Below are 13,617 nucleotides of genomic sequence, written 5' to 3'. Positions count from 1 at the left end.
TGAAAAAAATCAATCTGGATTGATGTCAGAAGGCCCTTCCAGCACTACATGGCAGCCAGCATGGGGATCAATGACAAACAGGTCTTGAAATAAGGCTAAGAATAACTCATCTCCTTTAGGAGGTCTTCCCTGACTCACCTCACCCACGTTAATGATAGGTCCCAACATTCTCTATCATGGCACCGTCTACCACAGGGCCAAGAACCTTGGGGGGAAGTGGGAAGGAGTAGCGGTGCTGTCACTCCCATTTCACAGGTGAAGATACCATTGTCCAAAGAACTGATTTGCTCTTGGCCACATCAGCAGGAAGCAGCAGGACCAGGGACTTCTGACTGCACGTCTACCTGCTTCTCGATATTGCCTCCTCATCCTCCCACATGAAGAAAGATGCTAGAGGATCCTCGGGGGCAGGGATCCAGGCTGTACCTTCATAGAATATGAGCTAGTTGAGAGACCACTCTCATTTTTGTCTGTGTACTCCTTGCAGGGTGCCTGGCCTACAGAAGATGATGAATCAATGCTTGTCCACTGTTTGATTTGTACCAGCTACAGGAATTGGCAGCGTTAGTGGCCGAAGTAAGTGATTTCTCTAAGTCTACATGGGAAGTTGGTGCCAGAGCTTGGAAGAGAGAATTCAGGTCTCCTGACTCCTAGCTCAGTGCATTTTCTGCAGATCTGTCCCTGAATCAATTCATAAGCATCCATGCTTGTCTTGGGACCTTTCTCTCTGAGAACTCTAAGGAGGGAGAGATCACTGAAAGCTGAGGCAATCAAGGAAGTCTTCACTAGGGAGAAAGCATCAGAGCTGGGTCTTAAAGGAAGGAAAGGATTTCAATAGGGGGCAGCTAGTGAAGAGAGCCATCAGGGCTGGAGTAGGGAGGCCCTGGGTTCAAATCTTGCCTCAGTGTGACCCTAGATAAGTCACTTAACCCCAGTTGCTTAGCCCTTACCACTCTTCTTCTTTAGAACCAATACTTAGCATCACTCCTTTTTTCATCTTTTAAACATTTTAATTCCTGCATTTTTTCAGAATCAAATGTTTTACTTTGTAAAGCAAATGCAATGTTAAAAGAAGAAATTATTTCATTTTTTGTCAGAAATATGGCTGACCTTCAAATTAAGGGTAAGGGTTATTTAAAAAATTATTTCAGGGGGCAGCTGGGTAGCTCAGTGGATTGAGAACCAGGCCTAGAGATGGGAGGTCCTAGGTTCAAATGTGGCCTCAGACACTTCCCAGCTGTGTGGCCCTGGGCAAGTCACTTAACCCCCACTGCCTAGCCCTTACCACTCTTCTGACTTAGAGCCAATACACAGTATTGACTCCAAGATGGAAGGTAAGGGTTTTAAAAAAAAAATTATTTCAATAGGCATGAATTAGGTTCATTCCACTATAGGTGTCAATAATTATGAGATTATGATTGGCATCACTAGAATCTGTCTCATGTGATATAATGAATAGAGAGCTGGCCTCAGAGACAAAAAGATCTGAATTCAAATCCAGCTGGCTATGTAACCCTGGGTAAGACATAATCTCCCAGAGCTCCATTCTCTCCAAGGCAATCGATTTCAAATGGGGTGCCAATCTGTCTTTTAAAGGGAATTTCCTCACTGGGAGTTCCCTCCCTGGGTGAATTCATTGGTCTGGTTCAGATAAATGTCTCCCCACATAGGAAGCCATTCTTGCTGTCACATCTAAATCCTTCTTGTTCCCATCGTGGATCATCTCCATCTGTCTTGTCCAGAAACCGAAACCAAGAAAATAGCCACTTATCTATCCTCTGAGCCCTTCAGAGACTCCAGGGCTGAGATGGAGTCCCTCCTCCCTTTCCCCCTCTCTTCCCCAGCCTGGATATTCTTCATTCCTCCAGCCTTTGTCCAAGACCACTAATCATTCAGGGCTCTTATCTCTGGGACCCGGCCAACCCTTAGGGCTTTTTTTGGACTCAGGCACCAAAACAAGAGAATGCCAATGGTGCTGAGTGTGGAAAAAGACCAGTCAGCTATTTCTGGCTGGGCCTCTTGGGGCCTGCCTTAGTGGGGCTCAGAAGCTCTGGAGGTCCAGAGACAGATAAGGCTTGGGAGTGGAGGTAGGGGAAGCCTGCAATCATGCTAGCCAAGCTTGCAAGAGACTAATATAAGAGATACCAAAGCACTAAAGGTCAAGGAGAGGCAGGGTGATGGGGTGGAGAGAGCACTGGACTTCAGCCAGGAGAACTGGGCTGGAATCTCTGCTCCACCATTTATTAGCTTTGGTCAGTCCCTTCCCATCTCTGAGCCTCAGTTTCCTCATCTGTAAAATAGCTGGTCTCGGTAAATTTTAAGTTCTCTTCCAGCTCTGTTAAACTGTGACTGGAACATATGCCGGTGGTCAATATTTGGCCCTTTTCTCTTCAAAGCACTCGATAGAACACAAAGTGCTTGGGTGAGCATAAAATTAGAGCAACAAGAGTTCCGTTCTCTTAAAGTGTGTTTCCATCGATCTGTGATAGTGATAGCAGGGATTATACAGGGTATCCCAAAGGTCTTAGTGCAATTTTATTTTTAAAACCTCTACTTTCTGTCTTAGAATCAATACTTTGTGTTGGTGCCAAGGCAGAAGAGTGGAAAGGGCTAAGCAATGGGGGTTAAATGACTTGCCCAAGGTCACACAGCTAGGAAGTGTCTGAGGCCAGATTTGAATCCAGGACTTCCCATCTCTAGGCCTGGCTTTCAGTCCATTAAGCCACCTAAGCTGCTCCCTTAGTGCAGTTTTAAATCTTGGAGTGATTAAAGCTGTGCTAAGACTTTTGAGACACTCTATATGCTATACATATATGATAATAGTAGCAATCAGTCAATAGGCACTTATTAGATGTTTACTATGTGCTAAGCACTGGGAATATAAATAAGGGCAAAATATATACACATGCATACATATATGTATATAATAACATATAAATGATGTTCTATAGTCACCCATATGGTAAATGGAAGATGATCTCAGAGGGAAGACACTATGAGTCAAGGGGTGATGGGTAGTGGGAGGAAAGACCAGAAAAAGCTTCTTGAGAAAGTGAGATTTGAGCTGAATCCAAGACAATCACGAGACAAAGGTGAGGAAGGAAAGTATTTCAGGAGCAGCTGGGTGGCTAAATGGTTGGAGAGCCAGGCTCAAATATGGGAGGTCTTGGGTTCAAATCTGGCCTCAAATACTTCCTAGCTATGTGACCCTGGGCAAGTCCCTTAACCCCCTTTGCCTAGCCCTAACCACTCTTCTGCTTTAGAACCAATATTTAATATTGAATCTAAGATAGGGGTAAGGGTTGTTTGTTTTTTTAAAGGAAAGCATTTCAGACATGGAAGACAGTCAGTGAAAAGACATGAAGTGGAGGAGATGTGGTATCATATTCAAGGAATGGCAGGAAGAACAGTACTGCCGGGTCACAGAGTCTGTGGAAAAGTCCAATGTAAGACTGGACAGACCCAACAAAGGATTTTATATCTGAGTCTGGAGGTAATAGGGAGCCACTAGAGTTTATCTGAGGAACCCTGGACCAGGGCTGACAGCACATCGACCAATTCTGATACACTGATCCTCCTTGTCTCAAGGTTCCATAAGAACCACAAACCTTCTATTTGGCCCTATCAGTAAAACGTAATGGCAAGGTGGTCCACTGGAAAGAGGGATGAACTAAAAACTATGAACTAAAGAGGGACAGACTAAAGAGTTTAAAGGATCTGGGTTCAAATCCTGACTCTACTTCCCAATACTTTACCCCTCTTGGCCTCGCTTTCTTCATTTGTAGTTAACAAATATTTATTAGAGTGCCTACTATAGATGCAAGGTGGGACAATAGAGAGAGCTCCATGCCTGGAGTCAGGAAGCCTCATCTTCCTGAGTTCAAATTTGACTTCAGATATTTACTAGCTGTGTGACCCTAGGCAAGTCACTTAACCCGGTTTGACTCAGTTTCTTCATCTATTAAATGAGCTGGAGAAGGAAATGGCACACCACTCTAGGATCTTTGCCAAGAAAATCCCAAATGGGGTTACAAAGAGTCAGACACAACTGAAAACAACTAAGAACAACATATATGCCAAGCACAATGTAAAGCACTGGAAATAAGGTGAAAGATCTCAAAGAGTTCACAGTGTAATTTGTAAAATGTAGGGATTGAACTGGATGATGTCTGAGGTCCCTTCCAAGTCTAAAATCTGTGATCCTTTGATTCAGGGAGTATCAGAGCTGGAAAGGACCTCAGAAGTCATCCAGTCCAAGCCCATCTTTTAATTTTATTTACTTATTTATTTTAAAACCCTTACATTCTGACTTAGTAAGCCAGAAGAGTTAAGGGCCAGGAAAATGGGGTTAAGTATGTCTGAGGACATATTTGAATCTAGGTCCTCCTAACTCCAGGCCTCATACTCTATCCACTGTGCTATCTAGACGTGCCACAGGCCAATCCTTTTATTTATTTATTTTTATTTACTTTTTTAAGCCCTTACCTTCCATCTTAGATTCAATACTGTGCATTGGTTCCAAGGCAGAAGAGTAGTCAGGGCTAGGCGATGGGGGTTAAGTGATTTGCTCAGGGTCATACAGTTAGGAAATGTCTGAATCCAAATTTGAACCCAGAACTTCTGGTCTTTAGGCCTGGCTCTCCATCCACTGAGCCACCTAACTGCCCCAGGCCCATCCTTTTAAAGGAAGGGAAAACAGAGACCAAGAAAAGAGAAGTAACTTGGCCAAAGTCACATTAACTCACTAGTTAGTGGCAGGATAAGGACTATGCCCCAGCCCTGATTTCCAGGTGATTGCCCTTTTCTCTAAGCCCCACTGATTCTTTCACTTCAATAAATAGATTTTCCTCATGTGTTAACAAGTCCATTTTTCATTGATTGCATGTAGGTCAGCTGTTTTCTGGTGACAGAGAGAGGCGCCTTGGGCCTCCCAATCACATCATAAGATGGTGTGGCTGCTGCTGTGGGGAGCCAGCTAATCCCCATCTAGGGTGTGGGTAGCCCCTGGTTCTAAGCCAGAGGGGTAGTACTTCCTGACCTGGTGTTTGTCTTGTACTTGAAAGGTCTGAAATCAGTTGGAAGAGGGACAAAACTTGATCTGTTTGGCCCCAGAGGGCAGTACTATGATGGATGGATAGATATTTCAGAGGCAAACCTAAGCTAGATATGGGGGGAAAATTCCTAGCAATCATTGCTAACCCTAAGTAGAGTGGGCGGATGACCCCTTGTCTGGTTCCATTCAGTTGGAATGCCTCTGTGGATAGGGATTGGTGGCCTCAATGGCCCCTGAGATCCTTTCCTGCTCTAAAAGTCAGTAATTCTGTGAAATACTGTCACTGAGCCCTGGAGCCAATGGAAATAAGGTAAGAGGTTGGAAGAATTAGGGCTACTTAGTTGAGAAAAGAGACTGTTGAGGGAGAAATGGAAAGACTTGAACTGAAAAACAATTAGATTATTTCCAGTCTGGTAGAAAGCTACATTAGTGAGAGGAAGGAGCCCAGCTGTTCTCCACTGAACAATATCAAGCTAAGCCAGAGAGACTGGAGCTCAAGTCCTTCCTGATGCTTACACCCTTCTCTTCCTGCTTCAGTTGAGAAACTGGAGCTCAACTGAAGCAGGAAGAAAAGGGTGTAAGCATCAGGAAGGACACGGCAGGCAGTACAAGATGGGTGACTAAAAGCATTGAGGAGATCTTTATTTTTTTTTTTAATTTAGAAAAGAACTCTCCACTCATTCTCTTCACTCTCATAAATCTGAGTTCAGTTAAGATCTGGTCCTATTTAGATGCAGGATAGACAAAATGGCTTAATACTGCAGAAGTTGATAGGACTGTTTGAGACCACAGCCTCGGCTTTCTCCTTCTACTGCCCTTTTTTACCTTCTTGACACCCTGCTCCTTTGCTGGGATGAAGAGATGGAGTTTTGGCCCTTGGGTCATTGTGAATGAAATACTGGGCAATAGAGAGAGCACTGGCCTCAATTAGGAATCCTGAGTTCTTTCCCTGGCTCTGCCATTCACCTTGAGCAAGTTACTTCATCTTTCTTCCTCAGTTTCCTCATCTGCCAGAAAAAGAGAGGGTTACACTCATAAAATATGGAACAGTACGTTGACCAGTCTGGTGAAGCCTGTGAACCTCCTTTTTAGAATGTTTTTCATGCATAAACTAAAATAGATTATTATAAATCATATTGAAATATAGTTATAAAATAATAAAAAAACAAGTCCAAGGACCCCAGGTTAATAAATCTGCTAAATACACAAGCTTTCCCCTCTAGTTTCAGAAAAGGAAAAGTCCTTCTCTGCTCTATTTCATCTCTTGTCTTCCATCCCCTCCATGTCCCATTGGGTCACTCTGTAGCCGCCCAGATCCTTAGTCGCTCAGAACTGCCATGCTTTAGACCTGGGACTTTGGGATGATCTAATCCACCCCCTTCTTTTTATAGAGAAGAAAACTGAGGCCCAGAGATAAGTTACTTGTCTACGGCCATACAAGTCCTAAGTATCAAAGCCAAGGCTTCTAGTGCTTTTTCCACTAAAGTATGAGACTTCTCATTTCATGGAGACCTATTTGTTAGAATTAGAAAGTTCCAGAGTCCAATCAGTTCATTTTACAAGTGAGGAAACTGAGATTGATAAAGATGAACTGATCTGTGCATAAGTATTGAGGGGGTTTGAGGGACAACTAGATAGTGTAGTGTATAGAGAGATGGGCCTGAAGTCAGAAAGATCTGAGTTCAAATCTGACCTCAGACTAGCTAGGTGACCCTGGGCAAGTCCCTTAACCCATCTGCCTTGGTTTCCTCATTTGTAAGATGAACTGGAGAAGGAAATGACAAGCCACTTCAGTATCTTTATCAAGAAAACTCCATATGGGATCATGAAGAGTCAGACATGACTAAAAAAACAACCGAACAGCATAGTGGGTTGACATGGAACCATTCCACAGCACACATATTTGCCACAAACCATGGCAATAGAAACACTCTTTCCTTAGAGCAACTGAGAACTCTAACCCCAACTCAGACTATTGAGGGCACAGGGATTGGAGGGGGAATGTCTTCTTTCTTCTGAGTCAACAAATATTTAAAATGTCTCCTTTATTCTCTCTGTCCCTTATCTCCCACTCCCGAAGGGATTTGTTCTTGCTGTCTATGCCTTATCCTTCCAAGGGATACAAGGGATACACACTGCTGAGCTTTTTGTTCCCAGCTTCAATAGCCTCCTGCTCTGATTAAATGAGTTACCCAGCATCCTGCTAGCAAGGCAGCACCCATCTAGGCAACGGCTGTGATGAAAAGACATCCAGAAAGAAGAGAAGCTCATGAATTGCCACTTGCACCTTGTTAATCCTTTGGTGGAATTCCTCTATGGCATCTCTGAAAGAGGAGGGAAATTTAACAGGGATTCTGCAAGCACACATGTACCTGAGGGGGAAAAATGAGGCTTCTTAATGCTTTAGAAGGGGAAAAAAGATCATCCTTTTCCCATGAACAGAAAACCTGTAATTACACACTTTCTGGGCTTTTTTTTTTCTTTTTTCTTTTTCTTACTGTAACCTCCAAACTCTCCAGTCTTGCCTTGGTGACCACATGGTCCCATCTGCTGCCAAGGGAAGTGAGGCTTACATCATTATAAGATTATTAAGCCACTTATTACATAGAAACTCTTCCTTCCCGTGGGCCTACGGGGAACAGGAAATCAGATACAATCTAACAAGACTGAATGCTCCAGGGTACAACTCTATAAACGGAACATTGGCCAGGGGGGCTGAGTTTAGGGCAGAAAGTGGGGGCTCAGCTTCCCCTGCTCTCTTGCTACATGAGTAGCCTCAGTCTTCAACAGCTTGAAGATCCTGCAGCATCTCACCCTTCCCCCTTCACAAAGCTCAGCTAGAAGGAATGTAGGGGAGAAAGGGAGCTGCTACTTTGTGCCCTTTGGAAGGAAAGAGCTGGACCAGCTCAAGATGACCAGGCTCCTCTGGCCTTGGCGATGGTTACCAGCCACTTGCTGAGCATCAGCACTACAAGTCAAAATTTCTGACTTCGATTATTTTATTTTATTTATTTATTTTTTAAGTCCTTACCTTCTGTCTTAGAATCAATACTGGGTATTGGTTCTAAGCCTGAAGAGTGGTAAGGGCTAGGCGATGGGGGCTAAGTGACTTGCCTGACTTGGATTATTTTAATCAGGGCTAGTCCTGAGCTTGCATCCTTGATTCATGGCCTCATCTGCACCCTGGGAGGAGATAAAAAGGAAGAAGCATAGTTTCTGCTCTCCAAGGTGCTCCCACATTTTTGAAGAAGGCATTACCTCTTCCAATCTGGGAACTCCCAGTCCAGTGAATATTTGACTGACAGACTGGACCCTTGGCTATTTTGAGATGCAGCTCGAGGGCCATTTCCCCCAAGGAGCCTCTCCTGACTGCCTCCCCTCCCTCATCCCTTTGTTGGATTTTTGAATATTTGTTATATTATCTGGGAATACTTTGTATCTCATCCCTTTCCCCAGCCTCATCCCAAGAGAATATGAACCTGAAGGCAGGGATTGTATCCTTTTTGTCTTTCTATCCCTAACACAGTGCCTGGCACAAATGGGCACTTAATAAATGCTTGGTGAATGGGGCAGCACAGTGGATAGAGCACCAGGCTGGAGTTGAGAGGACCTGGGTTTAGATCTAGTCCTGGAACCCTGGCCAAGTCACTTAGCCCCAGTTACCTAGTCCTTGCCACTCCTCTGGCTAAGGCAGAAAGTAAGGTTTTTGGTGGAATTGCTTGTCAGCTCCAGGATGGGGGAGGGAAGAGAACATGAATCATGTAATTGTGGAAAAGTATTTTTTTAATAAAACTATATTTTAAAAAAGAAAGTAAGGATTTTAAAAAGTAAATACATAAATAAATGCTTGATGATTGATTAATTGATAGAAGAGTTGTATTCCCTGCCATCAGTGACCAAAAATTCCAGTTCCATGAGGGCCACAGAAAACCTGTAGTGACATACTTTCTGGGCTTTTTTCCAGTTTCATGAGCAGCCTCGTGAATGCCTGCTCAAGGAGAGCTCCCAGTATGTCTCTAGAAACACTCTCTGTGCCCTCTGAGAGTGCCCCGATCAATGAACCAAACTGGGGACACGAGTGCTAAGGAATGTTCAGAAATAGGGCGGCTAATTTGTACCCCAAAGAGATCATAGATAAACAGACTTGTACGAAAATATTTATAGCTGCGCTTTTTGTGGTGGCAAAAAACTGGAAAATGAGGGGATGTCCTTCAATTGGGGAATGGCTGAACAAATTGTGGTATATGCTGGTGATGGAATACTATTGTGCTCAAAGGAATAATAAACTGGAGGAATTCCATGTGAACTGGAAAGACCTCCAGGAACTGATGCAGAGCGAAAGGAGCAGAGCCAGAAGAACATTGTACACAGAGACCAATACACTGTGGTATAATAGAATGTAATGGACTTTTGTACCAGCAGCAATACAATGACCCAGGACAGTTCTGAGGGACTTATGGAAAAGACGCTACCCACATTCAGAGGAAGAACTGCAGGAGAGGAAACATAGAAGAAAAACAATTGCTTGAATGCATGGGTTGAGGTGGACATGATTGGGGATGTAGACTAGAAACTACCACACCAATGCAACTATCAACAATTTGGAAATAGGTCTTGATCAATGACACATGTTAAAACCAGTGGAAATACACATCTGCCATGGGGGGGGAGGGGGAAGTGGGAAGGGGAGTGAAGGGGAAAGTAAGAGCATGAATTATGTAACCATGTTAACTTTTCTAAAAAATAAATACTAAAATTGTGTTAAAAAAAAAAAAAAAAAGAAATAGGGCGGCTATATAATGGGAGGCTAAAAGAATCAGTGGGACCCAAGCCATAGCACAGCCTCACCCTCCCAGACTGGGAGGATTAGATTTTCTCTTACCTTGAGGGGTTAGGGGGAAGGAGGTAGTGAATTGAATCAAGAGTACTGGCCCCACCTGCAGTGAGTAGCTTTTTCTGATTCAATGGGGCTAGATGGAAAAAACCCAGCCTGCCTGGCCAGGAGATTTGATGACCTGTGGCTGGCCCCACAACTCTGATGTATCAACTAGGACGTAAGTGAAAAGAGGCAAAAAGATTCCTTTTACCAGTGAAGCAAAACAATTCCTCTACAGAAGGTCCTGGGGGGCTGAAGGAAGGGATAGCTATTTGTATTGGTTAGTTCTACATGGACTTCTGTGGAATTTATCAGGTATTCTCATAAGCCAAGTTCATGAGAAAATTCAAAGGAATGGGGAGCCCAAGCTACTTCCACAGGCAGAGTGCCACAGTCTGTGGAAGTCCCTTGTCTCAATCACATACATAGTAGTAAGTAGCAAACTCAGGATTTGAATTCCAGACCTCTGACTTGGGACAGCTAGGTGGTGCAGTCAGGAAGACCTCAGTTTAAATCTGGTGTCAAACATTTACTAGCTATGTGGCCCTGGACAATTCATTTATCCTTCTTGTCCTCAGTTTCCTCATCTGTAAAACAGGCTGGAGAAGGAAATGGCAAACCACTCCAGGTTCTCTGCCAGGAAAACCCTAAAAAACTCACAAAGAGTCAGACTTGACTGAAATGACTGAACAACAACAATCCCTGAATTCAAATAGTACCCTTTCTCCTGGACCATTGGAGGTCTCTGAGTGAAGGCTAGATAATCACTTGCTAGGGAAGGGTAAAGTGGATTTTCTTCTTCATATGCAATTTGAACTAGATGGTGTCTAGACCTCTTCCAGCCCTGAGATTCTGTCCTCTTCTGGCCAGTACAGATATCCCTTCCACATTGAGACTTTCCCCATCACTGTTTCAATATATTGAGGGTCGGTTTAAGAAATTAAATGGGAATTTAGGGGAGTTTTGCAGAAGCCACAGATGGACATGTAAAGGCCAGCAGATGATACAGAAAAAAGTTAGAAATTTAGAAATGCATAAGATGTATGTTTAGTATTGTATAATATCAACATATCTCTTGATACCACAAGTAAAAAGTTAAAGTTTGCAAAAAGAACATGAAAACCAGTAAATGACACATAAAGGCTAAAAATGTAGAGTTAGCTTTAAAAGTTTAATAATTCATAAAAGCATAAAATGTATGAACTGTCATGTTATTTTAATGTCTTTTGCTATACATATTGTATGGTCAGACTATTCTCAAATTTGTTTAATTTTTTAAAATATTTTTAATTATTTCATTTCTTCCTTTTTCATACATACATATATTTTAACTGTGTGAAATACTGTTTCTACATATATTCTATGACCAAATACTTAACCCAGATTTTACAATAAGGTACTAAAAATACCTCATAAAAGAAAAAGAAACCATTCAGTCTTCTTTTCTGGTATAAAAAGAGGGCCATAAAATTTTACTCTGATTTTCCAGATCAAAGGGATGCCATGCTCCTGACTCCCATGATGTGGAAGGGATATCTGTAATTATTTCTTTCTCTCTGATCTAAACTCATTGTACTTTGTACCCCTCTTATACACTTATCACATCCTGTCTTGGTTTACAGTGATTTGAATGCTGTTCCTATTAGACTATGAACACCTTGAGTGTCTGAGACCAAATTTGAACTCAGTAACCCAGCACTCTATCCACTGTACCACTAGCTGCCCAATTCACTTTACATCCCTGGCAACAACTTCCCATTTCCACCACGTAAATCTAGAGGAAGGTTAGAGTTGAAAGCATTTGGAGTCCCAGCATCTGAGTATGAATCACAGCTCTATCAATTATAACCTTTATGACCCTGGACCAATCAACTTCTCCGGACCTTAATTCTTCATCTATAAAATAGGGGTAGGGAGGATTCAGGTATATGGACTGTAAGGTCTCTTCTAGCACAAATTCTATGGCCCTATAAAATAACCCAGGTTTTTGGTCAAGCTTGGATCATTTTGCATGAGAGTAATCTAAATAGCGGAGAAAATACTGACATGATCCTGTGTTTGCCTATGGAAGGGGTAGAGTTGGTGCAAGAACTTTGGGCAAAGAGAAAACTTTCATTCCTTCTTTGAGAGAAACATACATGATTCTAGATTCTATTCAGGATCAATTCCAGGGAAAAGAAAAAGATTACTGCAAACCTGTAGGGGAAGCCAAGTCCTCAGCATGTTTCTGATTTCCAGTTTGCCTCCCTAGAGACTTTGAGTAATTTCAACTTGGGTCTAATTGAGGCTTCTCTCAGTTGAGCAATGCTTATCTTGCTCCATCTAATGAGCTCATTTATTCTGTGTATTTTCTGGTATATTCTAATCTGTATAACTTTTCTGATTTGTGTTTGCTATCTCCTTGGATAAAGAGACTTATTCATTATTCACTCTGTGTGATGGTCTTTTGTGTAACTCACATTTATTAGGAAGGTGTCAAACTGTCAAGGAAGCTAAGGGTTATCCCACACCCCTTTTCAGAGACAGAGACCAAGAAAGCTACCAGATTTTTGTTTTGAACAAGACCCTAGACCAGCAAGATTTAGGGAGGTAGGTAAATATAATTCTAGTCCAGTACTTCTAAGTCAGGGAATAGAAAATAGAATGGTCCACCTCCTACTTCCTTCTCCTGCCCCCCCTAAGGCACAAAATCTTCCTTGGGAATGGGTGGTTCAGACCTCAGATCATATCTATTAAGGCCTCCTGTGAAGCACATTTAGACAGTCCACATGTATATACATATTGTATGTGGGTAGTAAACACCTCACATAAAAATCTTCATCCCCTGAATTTAGTATCATGGTATATATATACATAGAAGGTCCAAAAATATACTGTGGATAAAGAGAACTAGTTTGAATCTAAAAAGATCACTGGATTCAGTTTGAGAAGACCTAATATCATAATTTAGTATCTGTTATTTTTCTAGGTCAATCATACAAATTCTTTGAGCCCCAGTTTCCTTATCTATAAAGTCAAGATAATGCTAACTCAACAAACCTCACAGAATTGCTTGTGTATAATGTGTATAAATTAACTCTGTAACTGTAGTGTTAAACAAATGTGGACTATTATAATTATTATGACCACTATTAAAAGCAAGCACTTATATAACATGCTAAAATTTGCAAAGCACTTTATATTACTTTACTCACAAGAACACTAGAAGATACTATTATAATCCTCATTTTACAGATGAGGAAACTGAGTCAGGTAGCAGTAAAGGGTCTTGCCATGGTCATACAACTAGTAAATATCTGAGGCAGAATTTGAACTCAGGTCTTCCTGATCCTGGGCCCAGGCGCAGCACTCTAACTACTGGGCCACCTAATTGCCTCTAATAAGGGTAATAAACACTAACTATGGAAAAAAATAAATTAAGCTAAGCTTAACAGCATCCTCCCAGTTGTCTATATATCATGGAAGTAGTTCAAAGAATAGAGGAAACAAAGTCACCCTGCTAGAGAGACAGAGGCCCCTACTTACTAGTAAGGCAAATGGGCTATGATAGAAAGTACTGGGCTTAGGTCAGAAGACCTGAATTTTAGCTCCAGGCCCTATTTACTGGCTCTGTGCCTAGAGGGGAATTATTTCTCTCTCTGTCTCTGTCTCCATATCTATCAGTCTATCTGTCTCTGTCTCTGTCTCT

The sequence above is a fragment of the Gracilinanus agilis genome, chromosome 4 (genome assembly GCF_016433145.1).
Source record: "Gracilinanus agilis isolate LMUSP501 chromosome 4, AgileGrace, whole genome shotgun sequence".
Lineage (NCBI taxonomy): Eukaryota > Metazoa > Chordata > Mammalia > Didelphimorphia > Didelphidae > Gracilinanus > Gracilinanus agilis.
The sequence above is the reverse complement of the archived record's forward strand: the minus strand, read 5'-3'. Positions refer to the sequence as shown.